The sequence below is a fragment of the Heterocephalus glaber genome, unplaced genomic scaffold (genome assembly GCF_053883595.1).
Source record: "Heterocephalus glaber isolate CG9 unplaced genomic scaffold, H.glaber_assembly_v1.0 deba00001543, whole genome shotgun sequence".
Classification (NCBI taxonomy): Eukaryota; Metazoa; Chordata; class Mammalia; order Rodentia; family Bathyergidae; genus Heterocephalus; species Heterocephalus glaber.
The window spans coordinates 9923170-9941116 of record NW_028258336.1 but is presented as its reverse complement, the minus strand read 5'-3'; the positions used below and the strand labels follow the sequence as shown (position 1 = coordinate 9941116).

Here is a 17947-nt window from a genome sequence, read left to right as displayed (position 1 = left end):
TTATCAGAGCCCCAAGTATAATCTAGTTGATCTGTGCTGTAGGTTAACAGAATTTTTTGTAAAGGAAGCATGGTTTGGTAGAAGAAGCATAGGTTTTAGTATTATCAGACAGATCTTACATCTCCTTTTAATGACATTATTTATTTTGGGCTCCTTTCTCAACTTTCACTGAGTTTTGATTTTTTCCATCAGAAAAACAATAATGATTCATATCACTTAGATTTGTTTGGAATTCAGTGAGAGGGTATGGATCACACAGTACATGTAAGAATTCAATACATATTTGCTTTCCTTGACCTCTTCAAATGTTTGACCTCTGACCTCTGCCTGAAATAGTGGGAACATTAAATTAGGGTAGAAGGAAAAGAGCGGTGTTGAAACATGAGAGGCTAGATAATGGAAGCTTCCCAAGCAGTTCTAGACACCAGGTGAGCTGCAAGGGGCAGGTGTAAACATACCACAGTAAAGCTCTTGCATTATTAGGCCTTCAGGAGGGCCTACAGATTAGTTAAAATATAGCAAATAACTTGAAAAGTGAGACACAGATGCAAATAAGCAAGTAGCCATAGCTGTTCAGACACTGAATTTCACTGGTAACCAAAAACAAAACAAAAAACAAACCACCATCCCCCCAAAAAACTTACAATGAGGTATTTAGCTTATCATAGCAGTCATATTTTTTTAAAGGTTAAAATGGTGAGGGGGTGTGAAACAGAGCCATACACAATTGGTGGAGGTACAGGCTGGGAATGATTTCTTGGGAGTATAATGTAGCAGATTTTAAAAAATATAAAATGCACATACCATTTGTTAAGAAATTCTGTTTATAAGAGCCTATTAAAATAACTGCTCATGTCACACACATAAAGACACATAAAAATAGTATTCATTTTAGCATTGTTTATACTTTTAAAAAATCCCATTCTGTCTCTCTAATCATTGCTGAATTCCTGAGAAAATTTCAGATCTTCCCCCTCCTCGCCAGTGACTTCTAAGCCCAAATACGTAATAGATTTGAAGATGCTTAAAAATGCACATTGACTAACAAGTGATCAAAATATTCTATTGCAAACAAAGACAATATTATAGATTTATAATATTCATAGGTGATTCATAGGTGATTTGCTGTTTTCAGAGGTAAAAATAAGTATAATTGGCAATCTAAAAGTTTCCTCTTTTTTCTATTGATTTAAATTTCTGGAACATCTTATAAAATAATTGATTTTTACACAACTTTTGAACCCTTTGTAAAATTTATATATATTTATTATACACTTTCTGTCTCAAAATTTACCATATTTAAAGAAGATTAAAACATCTCATCAAGCATAATTTTGTCGCTTCTTTTACCCTTTACCCCCAGCCCCTTCCCAGAATATAATAAGTTTTATTTTTCTGCCAGAGACTTTCCAATATGTCAAAAATATAACAATACTTAGGGGCCGGGGATTTAGCTCAGTGGTTTCGCCGTCTGCTACACGAGCGCAAGGACCCGAGTTTGATCCTCGGTACCAAAAAAAAGAAACAAAACAAAACAAAAATATAACAATACTGTCATTATGGGCCGGAACTAACCTCATTGATCTAAGTTGTACAAAAATTCTCAACCAAAGGTTCAAACTTCCTTTCTTATAGTTCTTGAGATCTATTCTTCAATGAGAATCTAATTTCCTTGTAATAAGAGATGGGAAGAAAGGAGATAGCATCTTTCAGATAGAAGGGCCATGCTCCTGCTATCATCAGCAAAGAGTGCTTATGAGTCACTTTTACCAGTGCTGGGGCTGGAATTGGCCTGTTCATGACATCCTCTCGACCAAGGTGACATGGTTCACCGTATTAGTTAGCTGCCAGACCTTAGCTATGACAGGGACTAGGTGGAACCAATGTAGCAAAAATGGAAACTCAACAGCCAGGTAGTCAGCCTACTTGGGTTACTTTATTATAAATAACTAAGACCCAACATTTAAAAACAAAATAGTATCTTCTTTTTCAAGGGAAACTATACCATATAAGACTGAAAGCTACTCCCTTCACACATACAAATGAAGTAAGAATATTACAGTATTCCCTGAGAAATGTGCTTGAATAAAGTCCTTGAGTCCTAGATCAGCTGGTGTATACACTGAAAATATGTATGTCTAGCAATATAAATTGCTAGATATACACCAAATACATTGAGACCTAAGCTGTGGTTTGTTTCCTAACCTTACTGGTGACTGTCTAATTCCCTCAAAAATATCTTGCTTTAGTTACTTCATATTCTAAACGTGGAATTAAAACAGTTAAGAGTTTTTGTTTAAAAATGTCAATATGCAAGTTGGCAAAGGCTGCCATCTTTTCTTATTTCCTTGGCTGGGGTTTCAGAGATTATTTATCTAGCACTGAGTGAAGCCCAGTCTCCAAGCCCCTCCCCTTTCCTATTTATTACCAAGCTGCTGCAGTGCAGTGTTGAAATAGCTGATCATTTAGATCATTAAAATCAATCCAATGACCAAACGGTTCTCTACATTTTAGAAAAATGGCAAAAAGTACAGTATTAGATTGCTATTAACTTGTTCTGGGTTTTCTCTTCACAGCTGCCAGGAAAGTCATTTGGTAAAATTGATGAAACCAGTATGCCAAGGAGGAGAGGAAAGAGCAGAACAATGTAAACAAGGCGAGCTCAGAGGAGAGGGCAATGTTTTTGTTGGGAATGAAGTGAGATGCCACTGGGAGAGGCAGAAGAGGGTGGATAGGAGGAGAAATGTTGCATTTGGTGAGCATACTGTAATTTAGGGTATGGGAGGTTCAGTGGCAGGATGAAAGCAATCGGAATGCAGAAACAATAGAGAACGAAGGAAGAGAGAGGAGGCAAGTTATCCATGTGCTCCTAACAGGCTGCCTGCTTTGGTCACGCTGCTGAATTAATCCAAGAAGCATCCCTGCCACAAGGATAAAAAGCTAATTGAGGATTTCGGTAAATAAAACTCAATTGCAGGGAATGGTGAGAAGGAGTGCCGAGTTGCTTGTTCAAAACAATTTTAAAGGAAAATAAATGTCTCCACTTTTGCTCAATAAAACCAAGAATATGTAAAAATACAGACATGTATTTTCTTATTTACTATAGTGGCCATACATATTCTCTCCCTCTAAATAAAAGCCGTCTTCCCTTTACAGAACAACATTTTCCCCTAATATTGTTCAATGATTTCGTGATTAGTCTAAAAAGAACCTCAGTTTGTGGAATCACAGAGTGCTGACAGAATGAATTTTAATGTGGGGTTTCTGCCACTGTGACACTATTTCTAATTCCTCCCAATATCCTATTTAAAGTCACATTTAGCTCACACAGCTCATGCTTCCACAGAAAAGGGCAAGAAAAACGGTTAAGTATTTGTTTGTTCTTATTTATTATATAGTAAGTCTAGTAACATTTCAAGTATAGCAATCACTTAAGCACAAGGGACTTAAAAAATAGCATTTAAAACATTATAAATAAAGCAAATGTTCTGTGAAAGAGAACATGTACTTCCTTGGGTATTGTACGTAGAAAATGATAAGGTATAAGAACCACTGAACTGAACAGAAGGCCAACACTAATCTAAAGGAAGGTCCTTCTTGAGATAAGTTTTAAATTTCATTTACTCCATGCTTCATATCCTACTTGACAGAATCTTAGATGCAGACAGCATTTAGCTGGAGCCCTGGGTTTACATGAAAGCATTAGGCTTTTTGAATGAGAACGGCAGCCACTTTCTAAGAATGGCCCTCAATTATCCCACCTCCTGGTATTCTCATTTTTATATAGTTCTATCCTTCTCTATTCTGGTGTTGGTCATCAAGTGGAAGTGACAGCATGTCACATTTACAACCAGATATAAAAGACTGTGGCTTCTGTCTTGAGATTTGTCTCTCTCATCTCTAACTCTTGGAGACTCAAGCTATCATATCTTGAGCAATCTGATGGAAACTGATGCCTGTCAACAACTACCTGAGTCACTGTGACAGCAGCTGAGCCTTGAGACTGCTGCAGCCCAACTAGTGAGTGACCCTTAGCCAGAACTCTTAACCAGTATGGGGGAACCTGTATCTTTTACATAATGAAGGTCACTCATGGAGAGATACATCATAAGATTCAGTAGGAAAAGACTGCATGATCACAGCAGCACAATTTCAAGGAAGAAGACATGAGCATCATTAGTGATATTGTTCTCCAACATTCCCAGTTCTTCAAGGGATGTGGTGAGATTGCACTTCCCTGCCTCTTTGAAGTTGCGCATGGTTGCCTTACTTTGACTAATGAAATGTAAGCAGCCCTAGAAATGATAATATGAATATTAAGGGGGAAACTGTTAAGAACCAGTGTATAATGTCATTTGCCTCTACCACAGTGACTGGGATCATCTCAGACAGCATAAACTCCCATCAATTATGTCCCTAAGTGAACAGGAGAACCTTCCTTTGTCCTCCACCAACCTATGATGAGGAAAGCATGAGAGAGAAATAAACTTCTATTGTTTAAACAACTGAGATTTTGGTTGGTTGATACAATAGGATTGAAAACCAAAAGTAAAATCTCTAAGAATTCACTGTATGGAAAAAAGAAAACTGAAATGAATGACTAGAATCACCTACAAAGGTAGAGGTTCTTGAAAAGAGTGGTGACTCAGGCTAAGTTGTGATTGGCATTTGGACTCTCACAGTCATATTCTGGAAAGATAAAGGTTGTATGTGAGAACTAAAAGAGTTGTTTTCACTAGATGTCTAAAATTTGAGAGCCCAAGAAACCAATTTGTTGGCTTCCCTGAAGTAACAAGAAGGGAGAAGGCATCTTCCTAGTCCGCAGGTGAATCACCTAGGGAAGTGCCCTAGAAGGAGTACAGAACTCTAATACAGTAGCTAGAATAGACATAGACATGCTAGTGTCTGCCACTAGGCAGTCAAGAGACCAGTGAACACGGGTTGAGGTTACTGGGAGAGCAGAGTCCAACATGGCATCTGCTCATATCACAATGGACATCTACATATCACAATGCAAGGCGTGTCTAAGAATCTCAAAGAGTAAAAATGTGATAAAAATTGTGGAAATCTCTGGGACTTATGCTTCAGAAAATGGGCACAGAGCTGACGAGATAAGATAATTTTAATATCACCTAATTTATAGTCATTGTCTTACAGATTAAATGCCTAAAACTTATTACTTTACTATTATTCATTAATAATTAGTATTGCTTTGTCTATTGTAATGAGCCATCCCATGTATACAATGCATCTGTGGTATTATATAGTTCTACCTTGTTCAGGTCTCGATAATTTAAAATTTTTTTTCACAAGAGATTTGTTTTAGCCTGGAATAATTTAATCTAGTCTCAAACACCACCTATTATCAGACACTATATAAATAACATTATAACATATTCATTGTTTTGAGATACAGTGGCTTATAATTTAGCGTAAAATGACATAAACAACTAAAGAGAAGATGTAAGTCATTCTACTGAATTAACATTTGGCACCTTTGCCTTTTGGATGGGCTCAAGTCTCAGACACTCATTTAAATATACCATGATGAGAAGCTACATAAATAAGGGGAAAGGAGGGATGAATGGAGATTTTGAGTGATGATAAAATTAAGTTAGTAAGGCTGGAGAGAATTCAAATGTGACATTTTTATTTCAACATGAGAGAGACTTAGTAAAAGCAGAAGGCACAAAATCAGTGGATAAATACAGAAAAAGCAACAGTACCCTTTTATTTTCCCTTCTAACATACATCCTTGTTGGAAAAAAAACAAGAGCTGGGCACATAATGCCCCCTAGAAAGCAAGAAAAAAAATGGGACCAAGACCACAAACCCAAATGCCTTTACAGAAGAATCACATAAATATGACAGTCAAGCACTTCGTGAATTGTTCCTGAACCATCGGGGTAGCTTTTACATCAATTTAGTTGTCATAGTCCACTTAGGCTACTATAACAAAATGGCACAAACTGGATGGCTTATAAATAAGAGAAACAGTATTTTGCTTACAGTTCTAAATGCTGAGGACTCTAAGGTCAAGGAGCTCTCAGATTTCTCAGGGCCTGTCAGTGAAGGTTCTCTATCTGGTTCAAGAACAGCCATCTTTTTACTGATTCCTCAAATGCTGAAAGGGTCTCTCTAAGGCCTTTTATGAGGACAGTAATCCCAGTCATTAGGGCCTTAGTCCCTGACCTCAGCTCCCAAAGCTCTCCTCAAAACATTATTTTGAAGGTAATGATTTCAACCTATGAATTGGGGAGGGCACAAATATTCAGATGACAGAGTAGCTTTATTATTCATGGCTGCTGTTCTTTCCTCAAGCACCCTTCTGTTTTCTCTTCTAGCACTCATCACAACCTGCCTTTATATATATTTATCTCTCTTTCTACCTCCTTGTCCCTCCAACTAGAATACAAACTTCATGAGAGTAGGGTTCATTTTCATGGCTGCCAAAGCAAACCTTCTGTAGCATACACACTGCCTCACACATAGTAACTGTTCCACAAATATTTGTGGATTGAACAATTTGGGACAGGCATAAGAAAAATCAAATATTCTTTAGCCTCATTTATTATAAGCCCAATGATGAAACTGTCCTGATGTCTCCTTGGCCTACCTACCATTTTAATTTAAATGAAATCCTACAGTGAATTGTAGCCCAGTAGCCATATTACCTTTGTAAAAACTCATTGATATTTGGGGTTTTCAATCCATTTTGGATAATATAACAGCCAAATCTATCCACATCACTAAATCCAATCAGCCAGACTGTCATTCTTACTCTGATGCTATTTAGAATGTGCAATGAGCCACTGGATTCTACTTCCTAAAAACTAATTTCCCTAGAGCTTTTTCTCTATTAGTTTATTAATGCCCCTGAGGTCAGAAACTATGATTTCTTTTCTTCTGAACAGCACAATGTCCCATTAAAACTTCTTATAAGCCTGGGTATTTCTAAAGAAATTCAAGGAAATTTCAAGGATCATGAAGGACCTTTGGTTTGATATCAGCTATATTTAGTGCTTTGAGAGCAACAGCACAGTGAAGTTCATTAATAACCCAGAAACAATTAATTCATTATGCATTTTGATCTTTCACTGACACTTTTTTAAGGTTGGGGAGAAGAGATTTGAGCAATCTTTTTAAAAATGCATGTTTTCATATTTTTTTTTTTACATTTCAACCAAGTTGAATTTTTATATTTTGATATAAATATAGGCAAGTCTGATAATCTAATAATTTCTTCTCTATTTCCTGCTTGTACCCAAGGAGAAGAAGATGGAAATAATCCCTCATTACTCAACAAATATTCATCGGCTGTCTCCATGTTCTAGAAACAATTATAGAGGCTTGGAATATAGCAGTGAGCTATTAACCAAGAGTTCAGAGACAAAGTAAGGGAAACAAGGGACATGAAGGTTTTGTCTGAGTAATTGAAAGTATTAAGTCCCGGAGGCAGGACTGTACTTAGAGAGCTGAAGGAATAGAAGGAGAACAGTGTAAATGAACCACAGCAGGAGAAGCAGAAGCTGAATCAGTGGGGTAATAGGAACCCCAAGGAAAAGGCTGTTGTAAGGATTTTCATCTTCATTTTGATGAAGAACCAAAGTTATGGAAGTTCTATGTAAATGAGTGACTTGGTATGAGATAGATAATAGCAGCCCCACTCTGTTCATTTGCGAAGAGGCTGTACCAGGCAGTCAATGGAGGTGCTGATAAACTGTCATACTCCAGATTTTCAAAGATGACTGGCTGGCTTTGGGGGACAGGATTGAGAGTGAGTGTGTGTGTGTGTGTGTGTGTGTGTGTGTGTTTGTGTGTGTAGGTAAAAACAATGAGAAGTGAAAGATAAGTGCAAAGTTTAGTCTGAGATGGACAAGTCTACAGGAGAAGTGGGTTCTATGTGTGTTGGGTTTCAGGTAAAACACTCCTCCATTATTTACAGTTTTCCTTTCTGTGTTTTCATTTATCCATGGCCAACTACAGTCTGAAAATATTCAAAAGAAAATTCTAGAAATAAGCAATTTATAAGCTTGAAATCATGTGCCATTCTGACTAATATAATGAAATCTCGCACTGTCTTGCTTTGTTTTACCCATGACAGGAATCACCTCTTTGCCTAGAGTATCCAAACTGTATATGCTACCCACCACCTAGTCACTTAATCACCATCTTCGTCATCAGATCATCTCTTGTAGTATCATGGGGCTGGTATTCAAATAATCCTTGCTTTATTTAATAATGATTCCAGAGCAGAAGAATAGTGGTACTGGTAGTTTGGATGTGCCATGCAGAAGGTATACATATCAATTCTCCAAAATGAATGCAACTATTATATATCACAAACCTATATTAATACAAATATCATTAAAAAGAAGCCATAAACTACTTCTTTTAAGTACTGTATAAAGTAAAAAAGCACCTTGATTTAATGAAGGAAGAAAAATTTTCTATTCAAGGCTGCTATGTTCTATAAAAAGAAGTAATCCATTTTTTTCTGTCAAATTATGAAATAGGGTAAAGAAATTCATTTCAGTTTTCTTGTCACCCTTCAAACTGCAAAAGTTACAGCCACAGTGGATGGTGTGTGCTTAGTTAAGATGGAAAAGACATTAAAAGTTTGTATGTATCTATGAATGCATGTATGTATAGGAAAAAAACACATGATCTGAATTCAGAAGAGCGGTCCAGACTGGTGATAGGAACTTTACAGAAAATGGCATACAGACTTAAAACAGGGGATTAAATGAGATATAGGAGATAAGTAGAAAGAGGACATTATGGTGTTCAGACTAAACTAGAAACATGTCAATGCTAGGATTCAGGGGAGCTGAGGAGCAAGCAGCAAAAGAGGATGAGATGGAGTGACAACAGAAAAAGGAGAAAACTAGGAGAATGAAATTCCAGAAGCCCTACTGAGAAGACCATTTCTTCTCTGAGCAAAAATATGAAGACATTGCTGTGTAATTTGTATTTAATTGTAGGGTTCACGTGCCAATAAACTTTCTTCTGGCTTAACATTATACTTAGTTTGCATATGTTGGAGAGGTGAATAATTGATGAGAGAGAAACAAAAGAAGAAGAAATTATGAAATCTCCAAGAATATCTGATTTTACATCTGTGAACCAAAATTAAGTTATATTAAGACAGCCAATAATTATGTCAGGAAAGCTAAACAATCAAAATTACCTTAATCATTGGCTCAATTTTTTAAGGGAATGATTTGAGTTAGAGTTCATATATTAAGTGATAAAAACATTTGCCATTCTTGTTTTGCAACATACTTATATAAGTTAAACTTATTTCCACTCTACTCCATAGTTAAAATAATTTCTGGCCTATTTCTTATTTGCTGGCCTGATAAAATTGACCTGATCTTGGGGTACACACTAAGTTCAAAGAACGCACTCCACTTAGATTAGCTCCATGGGAACAGGCCATTTTAAAATGCAAATATGTAGAGTCACAAAGAAGAAGAATCATGCTGGAGTAAGCAATTTATTTTTGGAAAAAAAAAACTAGAACTGAATTTTATGCCAATTATAATATTCAAGCTTTGTGTTAGGATAGGAATTATGATTTTGTTTTGTCTTGGTTTTTAAATAAAGCCCAAATCAAAGAGTTCTTACAAGGATGGGAAAAGTGAATTTAAAAATAAGATAGAGCTATGTGGGATATGTGCAGTACTGTTTCTATTGTTGTACACAATCATAGCTCAGAACTACAACACAGTTTTCATGACTACAACTTCAGCAACAACCTGCAAAGTCACTTGCAGTCCTTTTTCCCCTTTAAAAAATAGAAATAATAATAGAAGTCCTATTTATTCAATCAGATGAGATATGTTTTAAAACTTTTTTAAAGCCCCAAAATATCACAGAACACCAAAAAATTAATTCAGTGTGACTTTCTTATAATGGGTGAACATTTAAAAAGTACCAGTTACTTGGAAGAGATTTATCTTTAAATACATCTTCAGGCCACTGTCCCAATATAAATGACTTGAATCATTAATGTTGAACATTCTCATTCTAGCCCTGTATTCTTTATCATTTACATATATATTATATATATATGTTATATATATGTTATATATATGTATATGTTATATATGATATATATATGTTATATATATATGTTAGAACAGAATTTTGAGTTTAGAAGTTATCAATCAGCTCCATAATTTCCTAGGTTTATTAGATGAAATGAAATTGGCCCCCAAGATGCTTGAATTCTGCAGTCCTAGTATACTTTGATCCTTTCATTTAAAGACCAAGCCTTGCCAGTTATGGTGGCACATGCTTGTAGTCGCAGCACTCAGGAGGCTGAGGCAGGAGGATTGTCATGAGTTCGAGGTCAGCCTAGGCTACATAGTGAGTTCAAGGTCAGCCTGAACTACATAGCAAGACTTTGTCTCAAAACAAACAAACAAACAAAAAAACAAAGCCTAAATGGCATCATAAACTTTAAGGTTTCTTAGACATTCAATATCTCCCCATATTTTGATGAGCCTAGTGTAAATGAATCATAGGAACATAGATTAAATTCCCCATGAAATACTAATTTTATAAGACATCCAAAAAAAAGGTGTTTTTGCAAAGAGTCAAGTATGTTTTGATGACTCAGTATTTTCAGCATACAGTACTCAGTGTCCATGGTCTCAGTCAGCATATTCAGCACAAGATAAGTGACAAAAACTACCCACACTTGCTTGGGTGTCACCAATATTCCTGTTGCCTTGAGTTGTGGGAAAGAGAAGCTCTTCATCAGTTTAGCTCACATTTTAGTCTCAGTGACACAGGGCAATCTGACCATTTGATTTTACTATGGACTTATTTTGAATATAATCCTAGTACACTTAAAGTTGTTTTTACTGTCTCCCTTACACTCCTGACTAGCTACCTATTAAGTTAAATAGAAGTGAGTTTATGACAAAAGAGCATCTTATAGCAAAGTACAGTTTCTACTATATATAATAAAAGTTCACAAAATGGTATCCAGAAGTCTAGAGTAAGTATATTTTCTCTAAACTTCTACAATCTATCCTAAGGATAAGGCAAGCAATAAGGCAACTGCCAATGCACGTGAAACATGTATACAAACATGCTGTTTTAAAATAATAATCAAGACCATATTTTATGCTATGATTTATAACTAGGTTGTTCCCCAAAAGCCTAATGCTTTTGGAAGGTAGTTGGATATGGGGGCACTGTACCTATTGGTGCATTTATACACTGTGAGCTCAGGAGCTGAGTGTGTTGTTGGGAAGTGGAGCTTGATCAGAAGTAGGTCATGGCAGTGTGACCTTGAAGAGTGTATCTCCCTCTTTGGCTTCTCTCTCCCTCTTTGCTTTCTGACATGGGATGAGTAGCTTTCCTGTGCCTGGCCCTTCCACTGTGCCATTTTCTACACTGGAACCAGTTGACCACAGACTGAAACCTCTAAAACCATGAACCAAAATAAACCTTTTCTCCTTTAAGTTGCAGGTAGAGGGTACTGGGTCTTGGGACAAGGAGAAAGTGACAAAGATACATTCCAATGGAATTTCAAAAAGGAAGCCATTTCCATCAGCTTGATTATTTCACTTTATACACAAGCCAACTGTTTTTCCATATTAAAGTTTTAAAGAATTTAGCACATTATTTTTCTGTTTCAGCACTTTCTTTCCATTTTGAAAATGATCCAAGTATTGATGTGACCAAGTCTATGACTCCCCAACCCATTAGAAATTATAACTGTGTGATAAATATAATGTAGCAATTTCCCAAATTGGCAACTCACATTGAATTCAAGTATAGGAGTTACCTACAAAAATCTATTTCCAAGTCATCACATCACATGTCTGCCTCTTTGATAATGCTGTACTACCAGCAGTCCTCTCAAATGGATGAATGAGTCACTGGTCTTGTTTTTTCAAGATTTAATCATAAAGATAAAGTTCAACAGCTAAAGTTAACCTCAAATTTAATACACTAACTAGTTTCAGACAGACTTGGAAAGCATGGATTCTACTACTGTTTATTTTTTGTGCTTTTTGCCACAAAGTTGCTTCCATGGAGATTTTATTCTGTTTTTTTTTCCTATTCTGTGCATTTCTAAAATTAATGTAGGGGAGGATAGATACATATTTCCAATTATGATAATCAAGAGTTTAATGTATTGATATATTACTTAGACCTAATAAGACATAATAGTCTCCTTTTTTTTTTCTTTTGGTACTGGGGCTTGAACTCGGGACCTTATGCTTGTGAGGAAAGTGGCAGAACCACTGAGCTAAATCCCTGGCCCAAGATATAACAATCTAAGATTATGTGTGTTAATATTTTCATCTAAGATTTTGCACTTTTATTATTTTCTTCTATTAAATTTTCCATCAATTTTTATATTTCCAAATGCTGAAATTGTCTTCTCATTAAATATCAATATTATAAATTAAAACTATAACTTCTAACATGCCCAAAAGTCTCATTCTAGATAGGTAGACATCAAATTTTGCTGGTAAAGAGTGCTGCTATGACTAAAGATCTCCATGCCCTACCTGGAAACTTGGAGAGCTAAAATTAAAAACTAGTGTAGCAGGTCTGTACAATGAAAGTCACTTACTTACTTCTCTTTTCCAGCCACCTCAGTAAACTTTATACTATAAGGACCCTGAAGAGATTAAAGGTAATACTGATATACAAATACCTGACAATGATAGTGTCACAGATAAATCTGGAGTCTGATAATCCTTCACTAATTCACCCTTGTTATTTATTGAATCCATATGCTGAAATATAAGTACATCAAAATATAAGAAATGTTGCCATATTTGAGTTCAGGTATAATTAGTTAAAATGACTTCATACTGGAACAGATTTGGCTCTTAATCCAGTATACCTGGTGTCCTTACAAAAAGGTCATCAAGCGAAGGGACAAACATATATGGAAACAATCTCATGGAAAAGTTGCCATTATGATGTCACAAACAAAGGAATTACTAGAAGCTAGGAAGGAGGAATGGAAGAATTGTTCATTAGTTCCTTCAGAGAGAGGATAGCCCTGAAAGACGCCTTCAACTTGGACTTTTCACCGCCACATCTATGAGACAATACATTTCAGTCGTACTACTCAGTCTGTGGTACTTCGCTACAATAAACCCTAGAAAACTACTACCTGTAGCATTCATTTCTCAGCTCCTTGAGTCCTGACTTTAGTTCCTATCATGTCAATGAAATGCTTGACTCCAAGGAATGCCTTCTTTTATGGCAGCCAGCTCATTCTACTAGTACATTTTGACTTTTGGCCACCTGTAGTTTCTGTCTTTAAGCTTCTTTTCATTGTTACTTTTTCATGATTTTTTTTTTTTTTTTTTGGTACCAGGGATCAAACTTAGAACCTTGCGCTTGCCAAGCAGGCACAGCACCACTGAGCTAAATCCCTGGCCCTATCATTACTTTTTGTTCTTGCTTTTGCTAACAGTTCTGAAGAAAGAACTTCTCATTTCATTTCTTTGACGATCATTTTCTGTATGTCATGCAAACAAAAACAAACATACATAAAAGCCACCATCTATCATGAATAAGACTTTCTATGTCCCAAGAACAAAAATTCAGATGGGAGGCAGAAGCAGTCAATGAGAACTTCACAATCTTGCACATGCTTTAAGAATATGTAGGAAGTTCTCTTAAGTGCATTCTGCAGGTTTAGGTAAGTATTCCTTGGAAAGTAATATATGGGATTGAACATATGAAGGGATTAGCTAGACAAAGCTGGAAACTGGGAGCCAAGGAATGGGGTATTAGACCAAAAAGGAGCAATAAAGGCTCACAGATAAGAAGAAATAATGAAAACTCATGAAATTGTGACCAGAACCGTGTGCAGGATGCAAGGGAAAGTCTGATAAGAAAGTGTAACAGAAGTCTTGTACCGATGGGCTGTATCTACATTATGTTATAAGGTCTAGACTTTATTCTGAGAGCAACAGTCACTGAAAAGTTTTAAGCAGTGAATATATAAAAAATTTAACTATATTTACCTTGTAGAAGAAAATATATTGAGTGTTGTGTGAGGAGTAGATGACTGGAAGAATAAAAAAAAAAAGCAGAAGGTACACATAGGAGCTAGATGCAACAGAGGAAGATGGAGGGTGAGCCAAGGGCAGCATGTATGTGTATGGAAAACAGTGGGAAACTTTGGAGAATAATACAAGTGGAACTGATGTCCCTTGACAATTGATTGGACATGAGAGAGAAAGTTGAGAAATAAATGCAAATGTAATGACCACATTTTTGGCTTGTAAACTTTGGAGAAGCATGATGTCATTCATTAAGATAAAAGCAAGGGGAGAAACAGAGTTGGATGTGATGGGAAGGGTTAGAGGCAGGGAGGTACTACTGAGCCAATCACTGACCATGAAGATGGGCTGTAGATGTATCTAGAATATAAGCCGAGAGTCTAGGTGATCCAGATAAAAGACAGCAAATAATAAGATGCAGGCTGGTTCTCAAGACTTTCTGCATATCAGAATCATTAGAGAAGTTTCTAAAAACTGAAAGAGCTTGGGGCTTCCCTCCCTAGTAATTCAGAGTCAGACAATTGAGCTTAGAGAGAGGACTGCTGTGTTTTTCAAAGCTTTGCCAATGATTCTAATGCATGGGTACACTTGAGCACTCCTGGGATATGGAAAAAGAGTAAAAAGAGCTGAGGACAAAATCCAGAGGAGCATTTAATTTCAGAGATGGGCAAAGGATCAAGAACTTCAAAGACTAGCAAATTGCAAGCAAAAAGCTAGAAGCCTATTCAACAACAGAGAGTCTTCAACTCTCATCAAATATGGAAGAGAAAAGAGTAAAACAAAGACTAAACTACATCTACTGGGTTTAGTACTAAAATTATTATCTTGGTTGTGAAAAATGCAAAGTTTTGGATCAAAGTATCAATCTTTTCAATGAGAGGGGAGTAAGGCATAGATAGGAAAACAATAGGCAAAGGAACAAAGTAAGGTCCCTGAACATTTGCTTCTGGGTTGGTTGTTCTTATTTATTTTGTTTTGTTTTTTGGGGGGGGCTGTTACTAGGGAATGAGTTTAGGGCCCTCACAATGAGCTACATCCTCAGCCTTTTCTTATATTTGATTTTGAGACAGGCTCTCACAGAGTTGCCCAGGCTGGGCTTGAACCTGAAATCCTCTTGCTTCAGCCCCCAAAAGTGCTGGGATTACAGGTGTGTACCAGCAGGCCCTCGTTTTGTCTTGTTTTGTTATTTCAGAACTGGTTTGAGGCTGCTTGAGTGCCAATGTCACTGTCCTGGTACATGGGGCAGGCTGGTGATCTGAAAAATGCAGCAGGTGAAGGAGTAAATCAAATGGAAAGGCAGAAAGTGATAAGATTAAGGCATAGGAACAGGTTTCTTCCTCAAGACACAAGAAGGATGGTAATTTCCACATGCTAGAGTAGTGATGGTGAATCTAGGGCACACGTACAGAAGTGGGCTGTTTGCGTCACTGAAAGCTCTAAAAGGTTTGCTCCTACTGTGACAGAGGGAAGGGCTTCCAATGCAAGATATGGACATAAAGCTGACTAGGGAAAGGTGTTAGTTAATTTTCTCTCATTGCCGAGACAAAATACCGACACCAAAAGCTGGAAGGGAAGGGGTTTATTTGGCTCACAGTTCCTAGAGGTTTCGGTCCATGATTAGCCGGCTCGAAGGCAGTGATGGGAAGCAAGCATTGCAGAGGAGAAACAACACGGAACTCATAAGGCAGCAAAGGCAACAAGAGAGTTATCAGCATCTTTCTGCCTCTTTTATCTTATTCAGACTACCGGGATTAGGTCAGTGCCAAATTAATCACTCACATGTAGTGGTTTAGTAGTCACACACCCTTGACCCCAGCATCACACATTCCAGATTAAAATACCTCTGGAAAAGAAAGCCCCACCTCATTCACATGAGGCTTTGGGGGGATATCTAAACACAAACCATGACAAGAAACAAATGGTGCATTTGGTAAAAGGGAGGCTCCCTCCAACTGGAACGAGAGACCACGAACTTGCTGTGGCACATGTATGTAGTTGTGTCTTCTTCTGAATATACTACAGGTAAAACGGGAGATCACACAGACAGATCAATTCTGCTTTACAGTTTTCCTCTTTGAGTACAATAGATTAACAATGAAGGGTTTAGCAAGAAAGAGTTGAATTCTGAGACTCCTGGCTCATTCCTGTAATAAGAAGAGTAGAAAGAAAGGAAGCATTGTTGAGAGTGTTGAAGTTTCAACATTGGTTGGAACAGTTCTGGACATGAGTATGGCCAATGGAGGTGATTAAAAAAAGTAGAATTAAATCAAGGTCAGTGGATTTTATGAAGTTGAAGAAGAGAGAATAAGTCTGTGGCTCTCATTTTTGGTTACATATTAGGATAAACCAGGAGGTATTTCAGGACACAGGCCAAAATGAAAGCAGAATCTTTGCAGACAAAACCAAAGTACAAATGTGTTTAAAAGCACAAAGGTTGAGAACCACAGAACTCAGTTATTACCTGTTTGGTCTAACTGAATTCTGAAGTTATTCAAGATGAGGAATCACTGATACACTTTTGGTTTTAAGTTTTGTTTGGTTTTGTTTTTTTACTCAGGCAAACATCAAGGGAGGCAAAATAGCAGCAGGGAACAATAATAAAGAGTTTTCAAAGCTCTTAAATATTTTGTGGCTTATTATTAAAGGGTGAGTGATACCAAGACAGTAATGTCAGATTTCTATCTTATAAGAACCTGGGGGAAACCCTTATTTCTTTATCTTTCTCTCGGAGATTTACATTTCAAATACACTCTCATGTTCTTTCTTTGTAAAAGTTCCATCAGGCAGTTTACTTAATTCTGCAATTTCATCATCCCACTTCAAGTTGCTGTCTTGGATTTAGTTTTTTAGACAGCTGCTTTTGCCAGTCTTTCAACCATCACACAATCTCAGAAACCGGGGGATTGATTGGATTACTTCCAGAGGCTGTGTATTAGCAGTACCATTTGCTTCCCAAATAAAATTAACAGATATAATTTAACAGATATAATTTATGTTTCCTAGAGTGAGCAACTTTATCTAGGCTACATGAAATAGGAAGTCAGCTGAGTTCCTCCTGTCACCATGGTGACCTCAGTGTCTCTGAATTCTAAGTTTTAATAAGAGTTGACCCAGGTAAAGTCTGTGAATATGATCAGAAAGTAAGTCAGCTAGGCCCAGAAATGATGCTCTTCACCATATGAAAGATGTAAAACAATGCTTGGGTGTTTCTTCACGTGGTGACTGATTTCTAGCAATTTCTTACTGGTCAAATCTGAGAAATATTTCTCTTCCTATTCTGTCTTTTGTAGCAATAGAGCTCAGGCTGAGAAGTCAAGGATCATAAAAGACCTCAGTATGAACAAAAGTACTCATAACACTGGCCATGGCAAGAATTGGCTTTTAATTTATGAAGAGTTCCTTAGTGCTCAGGTCCAAAGCATTTCACTTGTTTTTTTTTTTTTAATTTTCTTACCTAATCAATTGGCAAAGTATAAAGATATGTTGATAAAACCAGATGTGTAACAGTGGAAGGCAAATTTTCAAAATTTTCTATGCCAACCACGTATGCGAAATCTGAGAATGGACTCCAATAACTAACAATTATGAGTTAAATTTGTAACACTTTACAGTTTAGAATTTTATATAATTTACACTTTCAGATAATTTACACTTTCATATTTCACTTTCTGATCTTTACAAGAATAATGAAAATATTTGCCTCTTTTTAAAAGAAAGATGAAAAGATGAAAGTTGTTTCAAAAGATGAAAGTTCCCTGAAGTTAAAACTGAAATTAACTGGATACTGGATCACCAGTATCCAGGTTTAAAATCAAATATTTTGACTAAGAGTTCCTTCTATTACACTGTTTTTATTATAAATATATATTATGCACATACATGTATTTTAT

The 17947-nt window shown here is 36.5% G+C and overlaps 1 protein-coding gene and 1 long non-coding RNA gene across 2 annotated transcripts in view; one reads left to right on the top strand and one right to left on the bottom strand.

The window, feature by feature from the left end:
• LOC147824446 (3',5'-cyclic-AMP phosphodiesterase 4D-like) overlaps nt 1-17947 on the bottom strand; it is a 483409-nt gene that overhangs the window by 152050 nt on the left and 313412 nt on the right. The window lies entirely within an intron of this gene.
• Nucleotides 7265-8952, top strand: LOC110345476 (uncharacterized). Its single transcript, XR_002388848.2, has 3 exons — nt 7265-7394; nt 8105-8297; nt 8819-8952. It is a non-coding gene; the product is annotated as an uncharacterized LOC110345476 (long non-coding RNA).